The sequence below is a fragment of the Bombus terrestris genome, unplaced genomic scaffold (assembly GCF_910591885.1).
Source record: "Bombus terrestris unplaced genomic scaffold, iyBomTerr1.2, whole genome shotgun sequence".
Lineage (NCBI taxonomy): Eukaryota > Metazoa > Arthropoda > Insecta > Hymenoptera > Apidae > Bombus > Bombus terrestris.
Window position 1 is genome coordinate 184,142 of NW_025963586.1, and position 20,648 is coordinate 204,789.

Below are 20,648 nucleotides of genomic sequence, written 5' to 3' on the forward strand. Positions count from 1 at the left end.
ACTTCCAATTACTCCTAATTACAACGTTACTAATTCATGTTCTCTTCTATTCCTTTTGTTGTCAAATCTCCGAACAAAATTTTGTTGTTACACTGGACCCTCAGCTTATTTAGACATTAAGTTAAATTGTAGACATGCTAATTGTACCGAACCTAATGTTAGAAAGACTCAATCTTATAGTTGCACCCGAGGACGTGTGATAGTCAGAATGGCCGTGTCGGAGATGGAAAAGCACCGGAACCTCTCCTTGGATTCTCGGGAATACCGTAATGTCGTAATTTAGATTAAACAAATGTCGCTCCGATTGTTCGAGGTTTATGATAGTGAGCTTGGGCTCGAGGCGACAACCAGTCGCCGAACGTAGCCGCGGTCAAGGGATGAACGTTTTGTCTAACAAAGGCATGAAGTAACCCTATAGCTATCCTTAAAAGAAATACTTAGGACGGGGCACGACTGTAAGCGTTTCAACGATTTCTGTCCCGTGGCTCGCCACACGCAGACTCTATTCTTTGAGTAAGATGATTACCAGATGTCGACGCGTCTCCACAGTACATGTTCAGCTAGCCCGAGGACCCGCTATAAATCTTAAGATCTGTTTAACTAAAGTCCTTCAAACCGACAAACAGTCCTCGTCCCAACTACGAGAAAATAGGAGAAATCTATTTTTCTCACCAACGACGCTTCCTCTTCTCGAACTTTCTCTTAAGGGCGGCTAGCACCCTTCCCTAACCACCAACATGGAAATTGACCAATTAACAGTAACGCCAATTTCCCTCACTTTCCGAATGAAGGCTTTTCTCCACGAATCCGATGATTTCGTGCCCTTAGGCACACCCGTCATAGTTTTCCTCGACAGCGTTACCGTGATGGAGAACCACTCTCCGGTACGATCTCGACGACGATTCAAGTAACTCTCGGATACGTAGTGATTGCCCCACGCATTAACATTGAGTACAACTTAGACGCTAAAGAAGAGTAGAGTTCGTCATCCCGTTGACCGTGGATTCGTTATTGAGCCTAGGATCATTGTCATTAGCTTCTCGAGTATCAATTTATCGCGATTACTTGTCCAATTCCAACATGGTCATGTTTGCACTAGTAAATATCTCCTCTATTGCATAGTGATCACGTCTAGTGTCAATAGGGATTCGTTTACGCCCTTAACCCTAACTCTAATCGTAACGCCAACCCGACATCAGAAGTGGGATCAGTGCCGATTATAACAGTGTTAGAACTTACGACCATCGTGCGCGAGTAACCCAGTCGCTAGTGCAAAATCGAGTGTGAAACCTAACAAGTTTTCGCTACCACGTTTTAACCCTTAAAATCGCACGTTCCGATCCCGCTGCACGGGGCGCAACTGTCAACCTGATTATGAAAGACAACCATAATTTCAATAACGAGTGGCGAGTCGACTTCTACGTACTGGAAGCATCATCGGGTAGATCAAGTCATCTGGGTGAGTCGTTTCCATTTTACTCCGATTCGGGAGCCGAGCGTTCACTAATTAAAGAGTCCGTGGCCTCGAGATTTCTGGCAAAAGAATGACTGACATATTAGTAATGCGAGGAGCAGGAAATACTTGTATTAAACATACGCCTCCCATTTGTTCATCGTGTGTATTAATGATTTTTACATCGAAGATAATTTCTCATGTCCTTGCTGATAGTTATCTAAAATATGATATCGCGATTAGTTGCGGAACTCTAAGTCTGGGTTTTGACGTAACATTACACAAAATAGCCTCGCTATGTGTAAAACAAAAATAATTAATGTCTGTAATGAAACCACTGCAAACGAGATCGTCGTTAATGAAGCTGACACTGATGTACATGGTAATAATAAAAGTCGATCAATTTCTCTTCTCGACAAATTCAAAGATTCATTCGTTACGGATTCCCTACGTATTCGCGTAAATACAGGCCGGTTAGAAATACGATTAATTGATCCTAACATCACCGTACGAGGAAGTCCTTATAGATTTAGTGAGGAGGACCGAAGAGCGGTACGTGAGAAAATAAGCGTTTTAATTAAAGCAAAGATCATAAGGCCTAGTAATTCGCTATTCGCGAGCTTTACGTAACTCGTGAAGAAGAAAGCGGCTCAGATAGATTACGAGTGGATCCCCGAGAACTAAATCAAAGTACCGTCGCGGATCGGTACCCTTTACTCCTTATTGCGGATCAAGTCGCGAGATTGCAAGAGGCGAGATATTTTATTAGCCTGGATATGGCCAGCGGGTTTCACCAAATTCCTACTTATCCTAATTCAGCGGAGTATACAGCGTTCGTTACTCCCGACAGACAATATGAGTAGATAACGATGCCGTTTGAACTGAAAAAATTGCGCCGTCCGTCTTTCGGAGGGCCATTCGCAAGGCCCTAGGCGACCTCGCTCATTCGTACGTTGTTATTTATTTCGATAACGTTCTAATTATTGCCGACTCGATAGATCAAGCTTTAGGAATATTGAACACCGTGTTAGATACCCTCGTAAAAGCAGGATTCTCTGTTAACATTGCGAACTGTTCTTTTCTAAAGACATCGGTGCTCTATTTGAGATATGTAATTCATAACGAAGAAGTTCGTCCGAACCCGGGTAAAATACACACCTTAAGCTCTTTACCTGTGCCATCAGCCGTCACGCAGTCCAGGCAGTTCATAGGCTTAGCTTCGCACTTCCGAAAGTTCATCCCTAAATTCTCACAGGTGATGAAACCCCTGTATGCGCTCATCTCAAATAACAGAAATATAACTTGGACAGATAGGCACGAGAAAATAAGACAACAGGCAGTTTCCGCCCTGACCGACGCGCCGGTGTTAATGATATTCGACCCCAATTACCCGATAGAACTACATACTGACGCTAGCTCGGAGAGTTACGGGGCGATTTCGACGCATCAAGTCGAAGGTAAAGGCAAAGCAATAGAGTATTACAGCAAAAGAACTACCCTCGCAGAATCTAGGTATAATTCCTACGAACTAGAGACGTTAGCAGTCGTAAACGCAGTCGAGTGTTTCCGTCACTATCTACATGGACGGGAATTTCTTGTTGTCACGGATTGCGACTCGTCGAAAGCGTCGAGTAATAAAGTACATTTAAATGACAGGGACCATCGGTGATGGGCCTACTTGCAGACTTTTGTTTTTGACATTATGTATCTGGAAAGTAAACGGACAGCCCACGTAGATTTCTTCTCGCGAAACCCCGTAGATTTAGACCACCGTAAAATTGATAAAATTGCGGAGAAAGAAATCAATCTGGCCGAAATATCGGAATACTAGCTGTTAGCCGAACTACGTCCTATACCTAAGACCAGCATACCCTGGCATACGGTCCACATGGACATAACAGGCAAGTTGAGTGGTAAAAGCGATTCAAAGGAGTACGTCATTGTTTTGATCGATGTGTTCACTAAATTCGTATACCTGCATCGTACTCGTAAGATAGATTTCCGTAATACCATTAAAGCGCTTAAACCCGCTATATTTTATTCGGAAGTCCCTGCCGGATAGTAGCAGATCAGGACAGATGTCCTAAGGGTAATGAATTTCGAGAATTCTGCGAAAGCAAACGAATTAAAGTTCACTCGATAGCGACCGATGATAGAGTCAATAGACAGGTAGAGCGTGTTATGCGTACATTGAAAATACGTTCACGACAGTAGAAACGACCGGGCGGCCGTGGCAAGACGCGATTGGGGAAATACAGCTAGCGTTGAACTGCACCACCAACCGCGTGACTAATTCGAGCCCTTTACAACTACTAATCGGTAGAACAGCGAGACCGTACGACCTATTGCTACCCGACAATATCAAAGAAAAGGAAGTCGATATCCCTGATGTAAGACAGCAGGCTGTCTAGAACATAGAGAGTAAAGCCCAGTACAGCAAAAAAAAGATTTGATAGAAACAAAGCTAAAGTGGTTAGGTTTAACCTCGGCGATTTCGTACCACGCAAAAACGAGAAAAGAAACCAAACCAAGCTAGAGCCAAAATTCAAGGGTCCATTCGTAATAACCGAGATTTTGGAAGGAGATAGATATATTTTAAAAACGCTAGACGGCAAACGATCGTATAAAGACAGTCACGACAGATTAAGAAAAATGCCGGGCAGTCGCGTTCCCGCTGAGTTGGACGTCGATAGTGACGGCAATAACAGTGACCACGACGACATGAGCACCTCGATCTCGGAAGATCCTTAGCACAAAGACCGTAGCACCTTACGGAGTACGTTATGAAGCTTGGTAAAGGGGCAAGTGATGTGTTCACGCGCACCATGAGCTATAGAGTTATGAAGCTTGGTAAAGGGGCAAGTGATGTGTTCACGCGCACCATGAGCTATAGAGTTATGAAGCTTGGTAAAGGGGCAAGTGATGTGTTCACGCGCACCATGAGCTATAGTGTTATGAAGCTCGACTAAGGGGCAAGTGATGTGTTCACGCGCACCATGAGCTATAGTGTTACGAAGTTTGGTGCGGTCGTGCGATCTAGAAAAACGAGATCCATTGGGGTGCGAAATCGAGACTGGTCCATTTCGCCGTTATGACCCGACTGATAACCCACAGGATGCAACTAGCACTTCCAATTACTCCTAATTACAACGTTACTAATTCATGTTCTCTTCTATTCCTTTTGTTGTCAAATCTCCGAACAAAATTTTGTTGTTACACTGGACCCTCAGCTTATTTAGACATTAAGTTAAATTGTAGACATGCTAATTGTACCGAACCTAATGTTAGAAAGACTCAATCTTATAGTTGCACCCGAGGACGTGTGATAGTCAGAATGGCCGTGTCGGAGATGGAAAAGCACCGGAACCTCTCCTTGGATTCTCGGGAATACCGTAATGTCGTAATTTAGATTAAACAAATGTCGCTCCGATTGTTCGAGGTTTATGATAGTGAGCTTGGGCTCGAGGCGACAACCAGTCGCCGAACGTAGCCGCGGTCAAGGGATGAACGTTTTGTCTAACAAAGGCATGAAGTAACCCTATAGCTATCCTTAAAAGAAATACTTAGGACGGGGCACGACTGTAAGCGTTTCAACGATTTCTGTCCCGTGGCTCGCCACACGCAGACTCTATTCTTTGAGTAAGATGATTACCAGATGTCGACGCGTCTCCACAGTACATGTTCAGCTAGCCCGAGGACCCGCTATAAATCTTAAGATCTGTTTAACTAAAGTCCTTCAAACCGACAAACAGTCCTCGTCCCAACTACGAGAAAATAGGAGAAATCTATTTTTCTCACCAACGACGCTTCCTCTTCTCGAACTTTCTCTTAAGGGCGGCTAGCACCCTTCCCTAACCACCAACATGGAAATTGACCAATTAACAGTAACGCCAATTTCCCTCACTTTCCGAATGAAGGCTTTTCTCCACGAATCCGATGATTTCGTGCCCTTAGGCACACCCGTCATAGTTTTCCTCGACAGCGTTACCGTGATGGAGAACCACTCTCCGGTACGATCTCGACGACGATTCAAGTAACTCTCGGATACGTAGTGATTGCCCCACGCATTAACATTGAGTACAACTTAGACGCTAAAGAAGAGTAGAGTTCGTCATCCCGTTGACCGTGGATTCGTTATTGAGCCTAGGATCATTGTCATTAGCTTCTCGAGTATCAATTTATCGCGATTACTTGTCCAATTCCAACATGGTCATGTTTGCACTAGTAAATATCTCCTCTATTGCATAGTGATCACGTCTAGTGTCAATAGGGATTCGTTTACGCCCTTAACCCTAACTCTAATCGTAACGCCAACCCGACATATATATATATATATATATGTCGGAGATGAAAGAACACCGGAACCTTCCCTTTGGAACTTTGGGAAGACCCCTAGTATTGTAATTTAGATTTCACCATAGCCGTATTAAGAAACTGTTGTCATTCGATCCGTCTGTATTTATTTGAGATTTATGATAGTGAGCTCGGGCTCGAGGCGACAATCAGTCGCCGAACGTAGCCGCGGTCAAAGGGATGAACGTTTTGTCTAACAAAGGCATGAAGTAATTCTATAGCTCTCCTTAAAAGAAATACTTGGGACGGGGCACGACGGTAAACATTTCAACGATTTCTGTCCCGTGGCTCGCCACACGCAGACTTTGTCCTTCGGGTAAGACGATTGCCAGATGCCAACGCATCTTCACAGTATATGTTTAGCTGGGCGAGGACCCGCTACGAATATTAAATTTCAATTACACAAAGTCTCTCAAATAGACAAATGGCCCGTGCCCCAACTACGGGAAGATAAGAGAAATCTATCCTTCCACGAACGACGCTTCTCGCTAGCAACTCTCCCCAAGGACAGCTAATATCTTTCTCTAACCACCAACATGGAAATTGACCAATTAACAGCAACGTCAATTTCCCTCACCCTTCGAGCGAAGACTTTTCTCCGCGAATCCGATGATCTCGTGCCCTTAGGCACACCCGTCATAGTTTTCTTCGACAGCATCACCGCGACGGAGAGACACTCCCCGGTACGATCTCGACGACGATTCAAGTAACTCTCGGATACGTAGTGATTGCCCCACGCATTAACATTGAGTACAACTTAGACGCTAAAGAAGAGTAGAGTTCGTCATCCCGATGACCGTGGATTCGTTATTGAGCCTAGGATCATTGTCATTAGCTTCTCGAGTGTCAATTTATCGCGATTACTTGTCCAATTCCAACATGGTCATGTTTGCACTAGTAAATATCTCCTCTATTGCATAGTGATCACGTCTAGTGTCAATAGGGATTCGTTTACGCCCTCAACCCTAACTCTAATCGTAACGCCAACCCGACATCAGAAGTGGGATCAGTGCCGATTATAACAGTGTTAGAACTTACGACCATCGTGCGCGAGTAACCCAGTCGCTAGTGCAAAATCGAGTGTGAAACCTAACAAGTTTTCGCTACCACGTTTTAACCCTTAAAATCGCACGTTCCGACCCCGCTGCACGGGGCGCAACTGTCAACCTGATTATGAAAGAAAACCATAATTTCAATAACAAGTGGCGAGTCGACTTCTACGTACTGGAAGCATCATCGGGTAGATCAAGTCATCTGGGTGAGTCGTTTCCATTTTACTCCGATTCGGGAGCCGAGCGTTCACTAATTAAAGAGTCCGTGGCCTCGAGATTTCTGGCAAAAGAATGACTGACATATTAGTAATGCGAGGAGCAGGAAATACTTGTATTAAACATACGCCTCCCATTTGTTCATCGTGTGTATTAATGATTTTTACATCGAAGACAATTTCTCATGTCCTTGCTGATAGTTATCTAAAATATGATATCGCGATTAGTTGCGGAACTCTAAGTCTGGGTTTTGACGTAACATTACACAAAATAGCCTCGCTATGTGTAAAACAAAAATAATTAATGTCTGTAATGAAACCACTGCAAACGAGATCGTCGTTAATGAAGCTGACACTGATGTACATGGTAATAATAAAAGTCGATCAATTTCTCTTCTCGACAAATTCAAAGATTCATTCGTTACGGATTCCCTACGTATTCGCGTAAATACAGGCCGGTTAGAAATACGATTAATTGATCCTAACATCACCGTACGAGGAAGTTCTTATAGATTTAGTGAGGAGGACCGAAGAGCGGTACGTGAGAAAATAAGCGTTTTAATTAAAGCAAAGATCATAAGGCCTAGTAATTCGCCATTCGCGAGCCTTACGTAACTCGTGAAGAAGAAAGCGGCTCAGATAGATTACGAGTGGATCCCCGAGAACTAAATCAAAGTACCGTCGCGGATCGGTACCCTTTACTCCTTATTGCGGATCAAGTCGCGAGATTGCAAGAGGCGAGATATTTTATTAGCCTGGATATGGCCAGCGGGTTTCACCAAATTCCTACTTATCCTAATTCAGCGCAGTATACAGCGTTCGTTACTCCCGACAGACAATATGAGTAGATAACGATGCCGTTTGGACTGAAAAATTGCGCCGTCCGTCTTTCGGAGGGCCATTCGCAAGGCCCTAGGCGACCTCGCTCATTCGTACGTTGTTATTTATTTCGATAACGTTCTAATTATTGCCGACTCGATAGATCAAGCTTTAGGAAGACTGAACACCGTATTAGATACCCTCGTAAAAGCAGGATTCTCTGTTAACATTGCGAACTGTTCTTTTCTAAAGACATCGGTGCTCTATTTGAGATATGTAATTCATAACGAAGAAGTTCGTCCGAACCCGGGTAAAATACACACCTTAAGCTCTTTACCTGTGCCATCAGCCGTCACACAGTCCAGGCAGTTCATAGGCTTAGCTTCGTACTTCCGAAAGTTCATCCCTAAATTCTCACAGGTGATCAAACCCCTGTATGCGCTCATCTCAAATAACAGAAATATAACTTGGACAGATAGGCACGAGAAAATAAGACAACAGGCAGTTTCCGCCCTGACCGACGCGCCGGTGTTAATGATATTCGACCCCAGTTACCCGATAGAACTACATACTGACGCTAGCTCGGAGAGTTACGGGGCGATTTTGACGCATCAAGTCGAAGGTAAAGGCAAAGCAATAGAGTATTACAGCAAAAGAACTACCCTCGCAGAATCTAGGTATAATTCCTACGAACTAGAGACGTTAGCAGTCGTAAACGCAGTCGAGCGTTTCCGTCACTATCTACATGGACGGGAATTTCTTGTCGTCACGGATTGCGACTCGTCGAAAGCGTCGAGTAATAAAGTACATTTAAATGACAGGGACCATCGGTGATGGGCCTACTTGCAGACTTTTGTTTTTGACATTATGTATCTGGAAAGTAAACGGACAGCCCACGTAGATTTCTTCTCGCGAAACCCCGTAGATTTAGACCACCGTAAAATTGATAAAATTGCGGAGAAAGAAATCAATCTGGCCGAAATATCGGAATACTAGCTATTAGCCGAACAACGTCGTGATTCTCAAACCTTGGGAATCGTCAAGAAATTGCAAAACGATGAGCTCGCGGAAGACATCGCGAATACATACGAATTACGGTCCGGTACTCTTTACCGTAGGATACAAAGAAAAGGCAGGACTCTCTGTTTACCTATAGTCCTAAGAGGTTTTAGATAGTCTGTTATTAACCATGTGCACCAGTCAATTATGCACTTAGGTTGGGAGAAAACGCTCGAGAGACTGTACAGGTATTACTGGTTCGAAGGGATGGCGAAGTACGTTCGCCGATTCATTGAGAACTGTCATGCTTGTCAAGTTTCGAAAGCTAGTTCAGGTAAGATACAAGCCGAACTACATCCTATACCTAAGACCAGCATACCCTGGCATACGGTCCACATGGACATAACAGGCAAGTTGAGTGGTAAAAGCGATTCAAAGGAGTACGTCATTGTTTTGATCGATGTGTTCACTAAATTCGTATACCTGCATCGTACTCGTAAGATAGATTTCCGTAACACCATTAAAGCGCTTAAACCCGCTATATTTTATTCGGAAGTCCCTGCCGGATAGTAGCAGATCAGGAAAGATGTCCTAAGGGTAATGAATTTCGAGAATTCTGCGAAAGCAAACGAATTAAAGTTCACTCGATAGCGACCGATGATAGAGCCAATAGACAGGTAGAGTGTGTTATGCGTACATTGAAAATACGTTCACGACAGTAGAAACGACCGGGCGGCCGTGGCAAGACGCGATTGGGGAAATACCGCTAGCGTTGAACTGCACCACCAACCGCGTGACTAATTCGAGCCCTTTACAACTACTAATCGGTAGAACAGCGAGACCGTACGACCTATTGCTACCCGACAATATCGAGGAAAAGGAAGTCGATATCCCTGATGTAAGATAGCAGGCTGCGTAGAACATAGAGAGTAAAGCCCAGTACAACAAAGAAAGATTTGATAGAAACAAAGCTAAAGTGGTTAGGTTTAACCTCGGCGATTTCGTACCACGCAAAAACGAGAAAAGAAACCAAACCAAGCTAGAGCCAAAATTCAAGGGTCCATTCGTAATAGCAGAGATTTTGGAAGGGGATAGATATACTTTAAAGACATTAGATGGCAAACGATCGTATAAATACAGTCATGACAGATTAAGAAAAATGCCGAATAGTTGCGTTCCTGCTGAGTTGGACGTCTGTAGTGATGACAATGGCAGTGACAATGACGATATGACTACACCGATCTCAGAGGATCATTAACACTATGACTATGACATGTAACACAGTGTTTCCACACAAGCCTAGTGTTACCATACACTAGCACACAAGCCTAGTGCGACCACACACTAGCATTCGATATTTCCACACAAGCCTAGTGTTACCATACACTAGCACACAAGCCTAGTGCGACCACACACTAGCATTCGATATTTCCACACAAGCCTAGTGTTACCATACACTAGCACACAAGCCTAGTGCGACCACACACTAGCATTCGATATTTCCACACAAGCCTAGTGCGACCACACACTAGCATTCGATATTTCCACACAAGCCTAGTGCGACCACACACTAGCATTCGATATTTCCACACAAGCCTAGTGCGACCACACACTAGCATTCGATATTCCCACATAAGCCTAGTGTGACCACACACTAGCATTCAGTGTCTCCATACACGCCTATTACATCAATGCACTCGTGTTCAGTGTCTCCATACACTGCACTCGCATTCAGTGTCTCCATACACGCCTATTACATCAATGCACTCGTGTTCAGTGTCTCCATACACTGCACTCGCATTCAGTGTCTTCATACACACCTATTACGTCAATGCACCCGCACTCAGTGTCTCCACACACGCCCAGTGCGGTAATATGATCCAACAAACTGAGACTCGTCCGTGTACGAAATCGAAAATGATCTGTCATGTCATTACGGTCTGACTGGTAACTCACAAAATGCAACTGGCGCTTTGAATACCAATCATAATGCTACTGACTTTTGTGTTTTTTTTCTTCCCTACTTTATCATTGAACGTCCGATCGAAATTTTTGTTGTTAACCTGGGCCCTTGACCTATTTGGACAGTTATTTAAACCATAAATAAACTAGTATAATTTAGCTAAACTACAAAGGAGTAAAATATTAGTCATATCAAGTCTAATGTTGGGAGAACCCAATATTTTAGATCCACCCGAGGACGTGTGATAGTCAGAATGGCCGTGTCGGAGATGAAAGAACACCGGAACCTTCCCTTTGGAACTTTGGGAAGACCCCTAGTATTGTAATTTAGATTTCACCATAGCCGTATTAAGAAACTGTTGTCATTCGATCCGTCTGTATTTATTTGAGATTTATGATAGTGAGCTCGGGCTCGAGGCGACAATCAGTCGCCGAACGTAGCCGCGGTCAAAGGGATGAACGTTTTGTCTAACAAAGGCATGAAGTAATTCTATAGCTCTCCTTAAAAGAAATACTTGGGACGGGGCACGACGGTAAACATTTCAACGATTTCTGTCCCGTGGCTCGCCACACGCAGACTTTGTCCTTCGGGTAAGACGATTGCCAGATGCCAACGCATCTTCACAGTATATGTTTAGCTGGGCGAGGACCCGCTACGAATATTAAATTTCAATTACACAAAGTCTCTCAAATAGACAAATGGCCCGTGCCCCAACTACGGGAAGATAAGAGAAATCTATCCTTCCACGAACGACGCTTCTCGCTAGCAACTCTCCCCAAGGACAGCTAATATCTTTCTCTAACCACCAACATGGAAATTGACCAATTAACAGCAACGTCAATTTCCCTCACCCTTCGAGCGAAGACTTTTCTCCGCGAATCCGATGATCTCGTGCCCTTAGGCACACCCGTCATAGTTTTCTTCGACAGCATCACCGCGACGGAGAGACACTCCCCGGTACGATCTCGACGACGATTCAAGTAACTCTCGGATACGTAGTGATTGCCCCACGCATTAACATTGAGTACAACTTAGACGCTAAAGAAGAGTAGAGTTCGTCATCCCGATGACCGTGGATTCGTTATTGAGCCTAGGATCATTGTCATTAGCTTCTCGAGTGTCAATTTATCGCGATTACTTGTCCAATTCCAACATGGTCATGTTTGCACTAGTAAATATCTCCTCTATTGCATAGTGATCACGTCTAGTGTCAATAGGGATTCGTTTACGCCCTCAACCCTAACTCTAATCGTAACGCCAACCCGACATATATATATATATATATATATATATATATATATATATATATATGTTGTTTGAGATGGATGTCCTTCAACGTAGCCGGTCGTCGTATAATCCCACTGTGTCCTTCCGCGTGTATGCGATTCGTGTCTGTTCGCCGCGGGGAGTTTTGACTGGCCCTCCACGGGGGCGCTCTCCACCACTCCTTGGTTACCCAGGTAGCCCGCACGGTGGCGCTTCGGTCGCGCGACTCAAGATGGCCCCCGCTCTGCCCCTAACCACACTTTCCACACACAGCACTTTCAATCGTTTCTTTCGCTTTTATACCAGCGAGCTCACCTATCACTTGTGTTCCCACTCATTCCGGCGCACTAGAAACTTCACTTTCGTGCACTTTCCGCCCGAATTCTTTAATATACCCAGATATTTCGGTTATGCCTACGGAGCGACGTGCACGTGTCCGTTCAGCTTGCCGCCATCATTTGGACTCCCTGATTGGTTCCAGCTTGCGTTTTTTCGAGTGATGGTCATTTACCAGGAGAGATGTGTTGCCCCCTTGCCACGGGGGAGGAATAACGGCGGTGTTATAATTTAGCTCCGGAGAGCCTGTTTGGAATGATAGAGCCATCATCGAGCTAGTTAATTCAGTGTGAAAGAACTAGTCGAGAGGCTGTTAACTCTTAGCTAGGTTTGTTGGATTCGCTTTCGACAGATGGGCGTCACGCTGTGTTTTGTGAACTTCACAGGGCACTGGACACACGTCTGCGCGTTTCGGCACTCAGCAGCAACTGGATGGTCACGTGCTGTTTTGTGAACTTCGCAGGGCACTGGACACACGTCTGCACGCTTCGGCACTAACCAGCAAACTGTGAGTCGGATCGAATGACAACAGTTTCTTAGTGCGGCTATGGTGGAATCTGGATTACAGCACTAAGGGGTGCTCCCAACGCTCCAAAGGGGAGGTTCCGGTGTTCTTTCATCTCCGACATATATAATGTCTTACAGTTTCCTCATAATATTCATGAAGTGTATCTGGATTAATTTCATAACACTCAAAATTCACTTGAAATTAAAAAATAATAGAAAATTTTTTTATTAGGCTAGCATCTGAATTAATACTGGACGCTGATATTTCAATATCTTTGAAAAAACAATGTGCCGTGTTTCTATCATTGGTTGTGCCTAGCCGATTCGGGTACATTGACGAGTATTCCCAATTCCTTCCGAAATGTTTCTCTAATATTTTCCTTTCTGTTAATAACTGTAACATTTTCAGATTCCGATTTTATTTTCCGTTTCTTCATTGGTAATTTATGTGATAAATAATATTTAAGATTATTAAATAATCCATGTTCACTGATTACTGAATATTAAATAATCAATAATTATATATTATTGAATAATTACTTATTAAATAATCGGTAATCATCGTTTAATAATTAAAAAGAAATTAAAAGTTGTTATAATCAATAATCACGATTAATTTATTAATCATTAATCAATCAAATAAGGTATTAATGAAATGATTACATTTTGTATTATTATTTAACCTGTAGCTTTCCTGTAGTAACAAAACTATGAATACTTCAGTTCTGCTAAATCGCATGGTACTAAGCAGTTAAGATAATGTGAAAAACTTTATAAATAACAATAACAATAACGATAACGATAACGATAACGATAACGATAACGATAACGATAACAATAACGATAACGATAACGATAACGATAACGATAACGATAACGATAACGATAACGATAACGATAACGATAACGATAACGATAACGATAACGATAACGATAACGATAACGATAATCTTAAATACTGATTTTTTGATAACATTTCTTCTACAATTATGAAAGAGTGGACTTGGAAAAAAGTGTTCCCGTTTCCTTAACACATTGCCACTTAGTCTTCGCCACATAGAATAATTTGGATAATATTCGACATGTCGTCGTCGTCAACAATTCAAATAGAGTATCCATTCATTTCGAACAATTGTTTTTTTAAATTGTTAATTATGATGTCGAACTCGTTGTTTAAATATTCTTTTACCACAATAAAAACTTGCTTCGCTGTGTCTTTAATTTCCCCATCATAGGTTCCTGAAATTAAATGAAAACTTGCAATCGTAATAGATAAGCAGAGAATTGTCTAAAAATTAATATATAGCAGTTACTATAACGTGATATATACGGTGTTAGATTGTACCCTCGGACAGCTGATACAGGAAGGCTGTGACCATAGAAGAAGCAGCAGCAACTGCTGGATGAAAGTTAAATCCGAATGGTCGGAATTAATGGGTGAATTAAAGATATGAAAAAGATGTATATACGAAAGTTAAAGAGACGTATGAATAATTAACACGGATTCGTAGCAATGAAATTATAGCATCTCCTAAACTAATGACTTTCCTACTCCTATCACACATACCTTTTCGAAGGATTATGAACACGGGCCCATGATCCATGGTAATTTCCCATCCCTTCTGGCTCGTCAGTTCTTTCACTTTCTATGTACACTATTGTTCGTACTCCTTGCTACAAATTCATCGATTTTTACATGATTATGTCACCATACTACATTAGTTTTTTTGTAGAGAATTAAAAAATGCATTGCATGGTTAATAAACAATTATAGAATGCCGTTTAAAAAAGGGAATGCTATTGCAGTTTTTCAGTGCATCGATGCACGCAGGAAAAAAAGTATCCGTGAACATATAAATCTTATTATGTCATTCAGTTTTTCTCTCCATGATATTTCTCTATCATTAACGAAATCGAAGTACAGCCCGATCCAGTTGCGTGGTTCAACCTGTATATCAACTATTTCCAAATTTGCTAACACAATAGACGTCAATATAGACGGGACTTTTTTCTTCAAAATTGATTTTTTCGGATACTGTGGATACTAGGAGAAAATAGTTTCTAGATTTGTGTTTTGCTCGTAAAAATCTACAAGAATTACTTACTTAATGTTGGAAAACTAGATATGTATTGAACAATGTAACTTGAACCACGGAAACGTATATCGGGTATTTCACTTCGAATCACACTGCGGTATTGTCCATGTGGCTTCTTTGCCATTTTGCAGTTGACTCATACCCGAGGTTTTTTTTGCTCGGGCAGGACTTGAAATTGTGTCCAGCTTCCGCACAATCCTCACAAATTTTAAATGCTTCTGCAATACTTTGAGGTATGCCCATAATCCTGACACTTGTGACATCTGATGAACACACGATTCTTCTCGATCAGTATGTTTCTCGCGTCTTTGGGTACTTCATGACATCAAATCGTGTCTGTCCTTACTCCTGTCCGCAGTCCTAAATACCATTTATATTTGATGCTCAGGTTTGATCTGATATCATGATGACACTGAGCTGTGACTCAAAGTTTTCCGACACTAGAATATCATATATGATGACTTTCGGGCTCTCCCTCGGTGGAACATCTACCACCACACCAACACCCTTCAGCTTCTCATGAAGAAGCAGACACTGCATGTTAGCATTACCAGCGATCTCAACGATTATGCCGAGGCCTTGCACCTTTCGGAAATTCCTCACTTGAAATCGTGAGGTATCCCTACGTGCAGTATTGACCACATTTGGAAGATCTTGTCTAACCGTGGATAAGCATGCGGTCCTCTATTTAACACTTTCGCGACGTCAGATTCTCGCCTCAATACGCCTGTACGTCGTTTCGTTGGAACAACTGACGACTTAGGTTTACAATACGTAATTTCAGCCACCAAGGATCGGATTGAAATATACAGCAAAGTATAAGGTTGGAGGATGCCGCAGTAAACCAACGTACGATGGCAACTACATCCGTTACTTAAGGTCAATCAATATGCATCACCTTAGAAATTAATTAAGGCTACAAATAACTTTAGAGAAGATATTATCTAATAAAGTGATGTATATATTAGACGCGATGCGTTATGAAATAGGCATTTGGCGCCGTATTACTATTGTGATCCCTATTACAGAATATATGGGTTGGTCATAATAATAGAACGCTGTGGCATTATTGGTTCTATTACTAAATGCTTAGTTACTCATGTTTATATTTGGCCGGAAGTAAGACGTACATGTAACAAAGTAGGGTGAACATCCGCCTGAGAATAACTAAAGATATAAACCTATAACGAAGAAGTAACATAGATTAAATCTAATACTGACAATAATAGTATAATGAAAAGTAACAGTTATTATTTGAATTAAAGTATAATAAATAGGAGTAATTATATGAGGATATGAATTAAGAATGAAGTAAAATGAAACAAAAATGAAAGAAAGTAAAACAGATAAAACAAAATAATATATTGTAGTATCGGGGAAATTTAGGTATAAATTTTTCCTGATACTAATTATAATTTATAATTTATTTACTATACTATTTATACTATTTATAATTTATACTATTTATAATTTATTAATAAATAAACTAAACAGATATTACTTAGACAGAAAACGATGGTTGTTTAACTTGAACTAAACGCAACAATCTTATTTTGCTTCAACCATTCTCGCAATTCGACAACGCTAACAGCTCAATCTCTCAATAACGCTAACAACTCTACTCTTCGATTTCTCGACTAGCTCTGATCTCTCAACTCACTCTCGCTTCTCGATTCACACACTCTGACCTCTCGGTCAACACTCTTTGAATCCAAATCGTTCCCTTCATTAGCGTTATTTTTTCCTCTCTTTAATCTCATCATGCCAACGCTCTGCAAGAACTAGGTGATCTTAGTCACATAGGTATTTTTTCCTATATAAAATAACAACTGAAGGATAGATGACACTGTTTTGATCGATCTCTAATCAGGCTTCTTTTTACGATACTACAATATAAAATAAATAAAACAAATTATAATATATGAGATAACTACTACAAATTATTCAAGATAAATCTTAGTAATTTAATTACAAATAGTAAACAAACTATTAATAAACTGTTAATTTATAAATTATTAGCAAATGAAGAGATTACATCCAATATAGGAGATACGTAAATGAGTAAAATAAAGAATGATAACAACAAATATCTTAGAGATGATATGGTCGTAGATGATGAATAGATGAATTCATCTACAATATCAGAAATAGTGTGATTCAATGAAAGTAGAAGGATTGCTATTTTTATAACGATTTAGCTTATACAATGGCCTACCGAAATGGATTACGGTTTAGAACGACTTTAGACTAAACTATGATTTTGGAAAAGGACTAACAATTTATGACGACTCTGGTTATGAACTGGACAATGAAAAGTTTAATACAAATGTGGAAGAGTTTTAAACAGCAAAAACCTTACGGCACAGGAGGTTCCGGTGCTTAGGGATCTTATCAGTTAAGGTAGTGTCTTCCCAGGCTCCCTCCGACGGTCATCATGCAACTGAAGAAAAGATCGACGGAAAGTAGATCTGAAGGATCGTCTTCTTCCGTTATAAGAAAGCGACCGGGGACAAAAAACAAGAACTAAGCAGAACAGAGATTAGGTAGAATTTGTCTGATTCCGAAAATCTTAATGCTAGTTCGATAAATAAAAAGAAGATGGAAAAACGAAGAAATATACTCCATAAAGATGATAGTATCGCTGAAATAACGATAGTTTCTATTAGAAACAAGGAAACGGAAACCGATAAGGATCCCTTTAAACCAGGGAGGAGCCTAGTGCGCAGCCCTCCATATAAAGATGTCCAAATGGAGGATAGCGAAAGGGACGCAGACACCCTAACGAATCAAAGCGAACATGCAAACTCTAATACAGAAAAACTAAGGAAAGCAAGGCGACATGACTAAAAAGTCGCACAAATATTAAAAAAATGAAGTATCTGTGTGAAGACTCAGTAGAGTCTGCACGGAGGAATTATATAATGGATCTTCAGCATCTAAGGCTGAGGAATCTTATGCGTTTAGTAAAATGATATTACAAGTTTAATCAAAATACTCGAAGCTGTCGTGCTTAACAATCACGGACTTAGACAAAAGCTAGAGATGATTGGGAATAAGAACCCATCGTTTGAGAAAATGAACGCTGAAGGTGCGAAACACTTTAAAAACATTGCAGCCTGGATAGATAAATTAATAGGAACCAAGAGCAATAGAGCTATAGCGATCCTAATATCTCCTACGTTTCGGGAAGCGGCTACGAAAAAGAGTAAGGAAAAAAGAAAAGTTAGCATCGGCATACAAACAGACGAGAGGAAAAAATGAAACAACGATAGGGTCGAAGAGAAAACAAGTATCGCCGTTGAGCACAGGCAAACCGACCAAAGGAAAAGTGAGAGAAGGAATGGCCCTAAATACGCTGAAGTATGTCAGAGAAAAGACTATACTAGTCAAGGTTAAGGGGACAGGGGGGGAGGGCGATTGGATATTCCACATATAGGGAAATTTTCAAAGTAAAGGACGCTGTGGAAGACTCCACTGAGATCAGGGAGACGAAGAATGGACGTATCCTGATTGAATTAAAACTGAAGACATCAGTTGCTGAAGTAGCCTTATTATCGAAAATAGCAATACTGAAGAGGCATCTGACGTCGTGGTAAAGTAGAAAGGAATATTTGAAGTTGTGAGTATACTTGACTTCAAGAAGGCAGCTGGCCTGGACAAATAATTAAATTAATAAATGAAGAAAGACCAATGATACTACCATATGTAATTAACAAAATAAATAGAGTAGGAAAAATTCAGAAGGAGTGGAAAATGAAGAGGATGGTATTATTACGCAAACTAGGTAAAGATCCCCTTCTTCCTACCTCGTACAGTCCTATAACCATATTATCAACATTAAGTGAGGTATGGGAAAATACATTCAAGATATTAATGGAAAAGAAACTGGACCAGGATCTTTTTTATACCAATCAGTATAGCTTCAGAAGGAAAAGAAGCACGATAGATGCAGTGTTATAGGTAATAATAGTAGTAGAGATCCGTAAAAAGAAAAACTTTGTCTGCGTACTGATGGGAATAGACATTAAAAAATGCATTTAACTTCCTGAGTTGGAGTAAGATCTTACAAGAAGCATAAGGTAGGAAACTATCGCCCAAAGTACTCAGGCGACTGCGAGATTACCTAAGTTAAAACTACTTATTATAAACCCAACCCCTCTATGTGCATAGTAGACAACATATAGACATCTTTCTTATTCTTCCATTTCATTGCTAATAGGTTACCAGATGAGAGAAAAGTAACTTCCTTCAGGTTTTTCTTAATTCTTACCATTCTGCGTCTCCTTTGGCTTACAGTACCACACACATTTGGAGTATTCATATGCAAATTGTTAAATAACGCGGGACTCGTCCACAATTGTCTACATACAACGTGTGTCCTTTACGGAAATAAGATCCCAGTAGCGACATGATATTTTCCATTACTCCTATATCTGCATATTGGAGCCTTATAGTACCAAGTCCACTGTAAGCAATAAAATCTTGTACATATCCTGTTTTACAGTCGCAGAGAAAATAACAAGGAATTTATTTTTATCGCTGGCCCATGCGACACATTTTAGTGGATTCCTGATATAGCCGGCGTCCGCTAATGCAAAGCATTTAGTTAACGTCGAATATAGCCGGCGCTCGTCGCGAAAGGGTTAATTCCGACTATTTCAGCATCTGTCAGCTTGCTCAACTTTAGCTGAAAAGCAACTTGTCTCTATCTCTGTCTCTATATAGCTTCCCACAGAGAGTACTCGCTTATGTGAGCCTAAGGGAGCTGGCAAACCCACGTTCCCGAAGCCAGGGGGACCATCGGGACAAGCGTCCCGCTTACGTGAGTCCCTATGTACTCCGCAGGGAAGGTCGCCGGGGGTATAAGGCGTTTAATTACGGTTACATTCTCTCTACGTGGCCTTGGGTAGTAGCGCACCCACGATCCTGAAGCCAGGGATGGGACCATCGGGATAAGTTCCTGGGCACATTGTACCTTGAGGTCCCCGCTTACATGAGTCCCATCTGGAACAGCCGAGTACGGTTAGCAGGTCGCCGGCCGGTAGTGATGTGGTCGTACATCCATACGATAGTCCCGCCAATGACTAAGGATGGTACCAAGGGGGTCGAGTCAAAACCCGGTGGGAGTAGCGACCCCTCTGCTCGGCCAATTATGAGTTTGGACACGTGGTGGTAGTGGTTGGTGGCCAAGATACTGCCAAGATTTAAGGTGATGGCTCCACCGAATGGCCTTCGGCGGGTGAGCTGCGTCCCACCTGCTCCGGAACCGTCCTGGTGAGACGGCAGGGCTTAGAATGTGCCCTGTTCGACCTGAGACGAGCGACAGCTCCTGCAGGCTTAGCTAATCCAGGTAGTATGGTACTGGGTGGTGTCTTGTGCGGTGGTTGGGCGTAATCCCAACTCCTATGGCCCTAGGGGTGCTCGGATACTGTATGGAATTATATCCGAGGAAAGAACCCGTTACCAAAGAAAGTACTACTTTACCACTGTAGTGAACAATGAGAGTTGTTACACCGTATAATGAAGTGAAATCATGTTTCTTCCAGGATGCATCGCCAGACACTTTCAAATAATTTTCAAAGTTCCCCT